Below are 6,657 nucleotides of genomic sequence, written 5' to 3'. Positions count from 1 at the left end.
GACCACTTCTGCCCCACACTCTATCTGGGCCTGCCATTTGGTGGGATGATGGATGATGGGGCGGGCAGACAGGAGGCAGAGCCCTCTCCCTCAGCCACCGGTTGCTTTTGAGTGAGTTATCACTGCTGATTAAGTTAGCGAATGCCTACTGTGTGCCAGGCACGGTGCCAACCTTTTAACGTCAGTGTCCGACTGAATCTTCTGGGCAGCCCACGGGCCCAGGAGCATTTACCATCTCTCCTTTATGCCGGAGGATAGATAACGTCTCTACGATCACACTGGTAAGGAGCAGCGACAGGGTTCAAACCACAGCGTGCCATCAGGCCCAGTGTGGGTTCCTAGCCTTCGTGAGATAGCACCCCAAAATGCATGGACTGCTTTCAAAATTACTGCTCGGGTTACCAAAAAGGAAATAAAGAGAAAGAGTGTCTTTTGACAGACCACACAAGACATTCATGGGTCTAGCCGGGGAAAAGCCAGCATCCCCCAATGGCCACATGGGCTGCCCGCCGATGGTTTCACGTATAATAATCACTGACGCCGATAGAGCACTTTGTATTGCCAGCTCCATTGTCGGTACATTACTGACCTAAGTTAACTTATTTAGTCATAACAATCACACAAGGGAGGTACTGGTGTTATCACCCCCATCTGATCGCTAAAGAAACCACAGACAGGTTCAACAACAAGCCCAAAGCCACACGGTAAGTGGTTAAGCTAGGATTTGAATCACCCGTCCCTAATTCCTTTCTGACTGAGGAACAAAGCAGCCAATCCATTCAGCCTATGGGACACTGTGGGGATTGCTAGCAGTGGTTTTCCCCTCAGTCCTTTTGGCACAAGCGCCTCTAGATTAGTTCAAAAAACAGTCCCTGGGAAATGTCCATTATGTCCTAAAATGGGGACACGGGGCAGCAGAGGTAGGGAGGGGATAGGTTACAGAGGTCTCGTTTTGTTTCTTAGCCAGTAGATTTGTCTGTGCTTTATGCTTACATACACACACTTAACCCTTCTCAGCCTCTTTATTGACCCTCCCTGACTCTAAAATGTCTCTCTGCATAAAACACTTCATTTCCATAATGTGGCCTTTCTTAGGCGGGGAGACTTCTTTTCCCTGCAAATATTGACAGTTGTTTTTTTTCCCAGTTCATGAATTAACACACGTCCCCGCTCAGTCAGCATTCCCTGCGCCCATGTACGCCTTGAAATACACCTGGAGGCTTTTCACTGATTTTATTTGCAGAATGAGCTGACTGGCTGCTGTTCCACCGAGAACAAAGAATGAACAGACAGGGAGGGATCACGAGAGGTGAGGTTTTAAAGCTAGTGCTTAGACTGCTTAATGAGGATGCAAAGCAAATCCAAACCTTCTAACAAATAAGCAGGGGGAAACGCAGACTGCTTTACAATGGTTCGTTTTGCTTTCCCTTTGGGCGGGTCTGATATTCTGAATGACGATTATAACTCGTGTGGCACACTACAGAACTCTTCCATGTACACAATCTCCTCTGAGCCCTACAACTGTGGGGGGAATGATGGAGCCTGGAGGAGAAGGACAGACATGAAACAAAGATTTGTTTTTCCCGTTTCCCTCCGCCGCCTAGTTTTGTCTCTGCTCTAGATGCTGAGATAGACACTGTGCTGATCCACTCAATAGACTGGAAAAGCTAAAAGACACTCATGTTCCCAGCCTCCCTTGCAGCTAGAAGTGGCCATGGGACACAGATCTGGCTAAGGAGGTAAAAGCATAAATCTTCCGGGAAATGTTGGGACAGCTGCATAAAAAGTAAAGAGGTGGTTCCACCCCTCTTCTCACTGCCTTGAATATGGACTTGATGCCTGGAGCTGCGGCAGCCATCATGGGACCATGAGGAAAAGGACGAGAGAATTGCAAAGAAGCAGACCCAGAACCCTGACTCATCCGTTCAGTTGACTTCCTGGAGCGTGTTCTGTTTCTAGAGCAATGCTGGCCTGGAAGGGGAAACCATAAGTCAAGGCTAGGATGTGGAGACTTGGGAAAGAGGATGGCCAAGGGTGGAAAGGAAAAGGAAGGCAACATGAATAACTGCATGTGAAAGATAGTCTCTTGTTGTTTCAATTCTTTTACCATATCAAAGAGAAAGTTTCGGTTGGATGCTCTAGTTTCTTCACCATCTCCCTCCACTCACTAGCCCTCTTTATCAGAGAGGCCTCGGGCTTGAGATCTTCAGGAGGCAACAGTATGTAGCCAGAATTTAATGCCAATGTTTTGTTTTCATTACATTTTTTCCAAACTATTTGTTTTTATTTAATTCCAAAAGCAAAAGGTATAAATGGGAATGTACAGGATGGTCACCAAAAGTTTAAGGTATAGTGTAAATACAGAGATGACAAAAAGTGTGACTGAGGTATATAATGACACATTCGGGCAAAGTTGTGAAGTTCAAGGGGCACTGCTCTCACCTCTGCTCTCTGCAAAAACAAACCTCCCTCCCTCCACCAATGAGGGAAGCTGGAAGATGCTTTCTTTGCTGAGACTCAGGCCTCTTGTTCAAAAACAGCCCTTGCACAGAACCCCTTCTCCCCTGGAAAGGAAGGTGAGCCAGGTGGAGGGCACAGACCCTTGTCAGGAAGGCTCCCAGCCATTACGGGAATCTGTAGGGGGACCTCGACCCCCTGAGTTCCACAGAATGTCAGTAGTATTTGGGGCCTGTTTCTATTGCTACATCCATACCATAGAAGTTCTGTTAGATCATGCCTGACATATATTTGCTTCTAGAAAGAACATGTCACTTGGACACCATTCTTCTTCCTGCTGCATGAGGAGCCTGGGCACAGGTGTGTACACTCGAGCCTGTGCGACTGCCTGTGGGTGGGTCCCCATGTGTGTCTGAGCAAAGGAGCAGAGAAACTGCAGAAACGGAGCCATGACTCAAAATGTGTACCCAGCACTACGCTGGCCTGTCTACCAGCACTGATAGTAATGAATAAAATACTAATGCATCTTACTTATGCAGTAATGAATTTCATTATAAATACAATTAATGCTCTCATTCTCCTCAGATACAACAGACACCTCACGAATCTAATGAACGAAGTTGAGAGAGCCATATACTGTCATTCTCCATACTAACTTCACATTTCTGGAGATATACGCACTCTCAAAATCGGCCCTTATGACTCGAAGCATGGGTAATTCTTACAGCTTTAGTAGCTGTGTTGAATTCAAAAGAGATGCGACATGTTTACCATTGCACAGAACAATTCTAAGATTAATTTCAAAAGGATCAAACGTCAACATGCTCAGAAATGCCTGCGCTTGTCATAGTCACTCTGGGATGCCACATGACAGTCACTTCTGCAGTAACAGGCTTGATTTTCCTGTGACTAGATTCTTGTTCATTCATTGGTTGGAGGGATCCTTAGACCCTCAGGCCCAGGTGAACGTTGGGGAACCTACCTGAGCACCTTACACACAGAGTTCCTCACTGGGACACAAAAAACTCTAAGCCCCAGGTGTTGCCTTTGAGTAAACAGGAGGGTCTCGCAGCTAGCCATGAGAAGACTGAGGCCACACCGCAGAGAAACTGTGTGGGTCTTCCATGTTTGGTGTACATCTATGTAGCTGGGTTTTTTTAAATAGACTATATTAGAGCAGTTTTAGGTTCACAGCCAACTTGAGCAGAAGGTAGAAATTTCCCGGGTACCCCGGCCTCTAAACACACACGGATCCTTCTGCATTATCAACTCCCCCCATCAGAGTGGCATATTTGTTATAATCCCTGAACCTACAGTGGCACATCCTAGTCACCCAAAGTCCAGTTCACATTGGGATTCACTTTTTTTTTTAAATTTCACGTTAATGCTTTTTTTTTTTTTTTTTAAGATTTTATTGGGGAAGGGGAACAGGACTCTATTGGGGAACAGTGTGTACTTCCAGGACTTTTTTCCAAGTCAAGTTGTTGTCCTTTCAAATCTTAGTTGTGGAGGGCACAGCTCAGCTCCAGGTCCAGTTGCTGTTGTTAGTTGCAGGGGGCGCTGCCCACCATCCCTTGCGGGACTCGAGGAATCGAACTGGCAACCTTGTGGTTGAGAGCCCACGCTCCAACCAACTGAGCCATCCGGGAGGCAGCTCAGCTCAAGGTGCCGTGTTCAATCTTAGTTGCAGGGGGCGCTGCCCACCATCCCTTGCGGGAGTCGAGGAGTTGAACCAGCAACCTTGTGGTTGAGAGCCCACTGGCCCATGTGGGAATCGAACCGGCAACCTTCGGAGTTAGGAGCATGGAGCTCTAACCGCCTGAGCCACCGGGCTGGCCCAAGCCAGGTCCTGTTGAATGAAGCACGTCTTGACATTCTGTATGTGGCGGTGGGGAGCGCCCACCCCAGAGCTGCCTGATTCCACAGCCCCCTGAGATGAGCTCAGCCCTGATCAGTGGTGGTTTCCTTCTCTTCCTTTGCTTACTGGTCCCGCATGTGGACCTCAGCAGAGTGCCACCAGAATCCTAATAAGACATGTGTAACAAGGCATCCATTAAGCTGTGTGTGCTACACAAGAGGCAAGGCACTCTCATTCCTAATCACGTTCCTATCTCCTCACTTCAGCATGAGAAATTCATTTCACCAACTATTAGGCACAAATTCACTACAGTAGGTAGGAGGCCAGGGAAGGGAGGTGCCCATGATAGAGCTAAAGACCACCCACCCTCTGGAGAGGGGACTCATCCCACAAAATCCATTTCTCAAGACTGTTTCCACAGTAGGGATGGGGGTGCAGGAGAGGAAGGTATTAGTTCCAGACAACACCCATCGCGATATCACCTTACAGGGTCCCTAAATGGAAAGACCCATTAAAAGGCCATTTTTTAAATTCTGTATTTACTCTCTTGGAGGAGGCCTAGGTGGGTTCCGGGTGGGCCTATGGGGGCCAGAGCATGGTGGCGATTTTCCACCCGGGCCCCTGCACTTGTCCCGGTGGCAGGCAAGCCTTTCCTTCTGGGTCTCCCTTCTGCTGGCCCAGCGCTCTCCCTAAGGTCACTCTCACATCCTTGAGTATAAACGGGGGGGGGGGGACGACACTCTGAGCCACGCTCCAAGTCAGCTGGACTGAGTCACCTGGAAGGTATTTAAAAATGTGGTGCCCCCTTCCTCCTTCCCAGACCAAGGAACTCTCCAGACAGAGCCCAGGCCAACATTTGAAGGCTGCTGCCTGGGCGGGAGGGAGCAGGGCTGCAGTAGGAAGAGACAGACATTGCCATCCAGAGCTTGAATCCCAGCGCTGCCCCTTTACTTCTTTGGACCTCCCACGCTGAGAGTTGAGTTATCCCTCCCCACCCCCGCCCTCTTCCTCCTCTTCCTAATATTAACAGCCCCCACTCACCCAGCACCCCTTGTGCTAGCCACAAAGTACAAGATCTAAGTACTTTGACGTGTATTAACTAATGCGAACCTCACAGCAACTCTGGGAGGTGAGCACTGTTACTAGGTCCACTTTATAGGGAAGAAAAGAAGCACTGGAAGTGTCCATCAGGTGGGCTGTGGCGTCCTCACTCCCAACACTGCCTGCAGGAAAGCGGCAGCGGTGTGGTGCCCTCTTGTTCATCTTCCTCCATTTCCATTGGCTTCCTGCTCTGTTCTCCACAGTCAGCAGCTCTGAGGTGTTGGATGTATCCTCTCCTGTCTGTAGAGGTTCTTGTAAAACACGTGTCATTAAAAAAAATTTTTTTTTAATAATTTTTAATTTTTCAGTGACAGTGGCAGTTTCAGTGTACAACATAGTGACCAGACGTTTACATAACTTACAGTGTGATCCCCCTGATAAATCTAGTACCCATCTGACCATAGAGTTATTACAATATTGTTGACTATATTCCCTGTGTTGTACTTTACATTCCATGACTGCTTTTGTAACTACCAATTTGTAACGACCAATCTTCTTCATCCCTTCAGCTTTTTCACCCTGCCCCCTAACCCCTCCCATCTGGCAACCATCAGAATGTTCTATCCATGAGTTTGTTTTGTTTATTGTTTTTTTTTAGATTCCACATGTAAGTGAAATCATATGGTATTTGTCTTTCTCTAATTTATTTCACATGGCATAATGCCCTCTAGGTCCATCCATGGTGTCACAAATAGTAAGATTTCATTTTTTTATGGCCAAGTAATATTCCACTGTATATATGTACCACATCTTCTTTATCCAGTCATCTATGGATGGACACTTAGGTTGCTTCTGTATCTTGGCTATTGTAAATAATACTTCAGTGAGTATAGGGGTACATATATCTTTTCACATTGGTGTTTTGGGTTTCTCCAGGTAAATACCCAGAATTGGAATTGCTGGGTCCTTTTTTGTCTCGTTATTGCCTTCATTTTAAAGTCTATTTTGTCTGATATATGTATTACCACTGAAGTTTTTTCATTTCCATTTGCATGAAATATCATTTTCCATCCCTTTACTTTCAGTCTGTGTGTCTTTCGATCTGAAGTGGGTTTCTTGTAGGCAGCATATGTAAAGGTCTTGTTTTCTTATCCATTCAGCCACCCTAGGTCTTTTGATTGAAGCATTTAATCCATTTACATTTAAAGTAATTATTGATAAGTATGTAGTTATTGCCATTTTATTATTCATATTTTTTATGCTTTTTTTTCCTTCTTCCTCTTCCTAAAGAAGTCCCTTTA

The sequence above is a fragment of the Rhinolophus sinicus genome, linkage group LG02 (genome assembly GCF_036562045.2).
Source record: "Rhinolophus sinicus isolate RSC01 linkage group LG02, ASM3656204v1, whole genome shotgun sequence".
NCBI lineage: Eukaryota > Metazoa > Chordata > Mammalia > Chiroptera > Rhinolophidae > Rhinolophus > Rhinolophus sinicus.
This window is presented reverse-complemented; position numbering follows the sequence as displayed.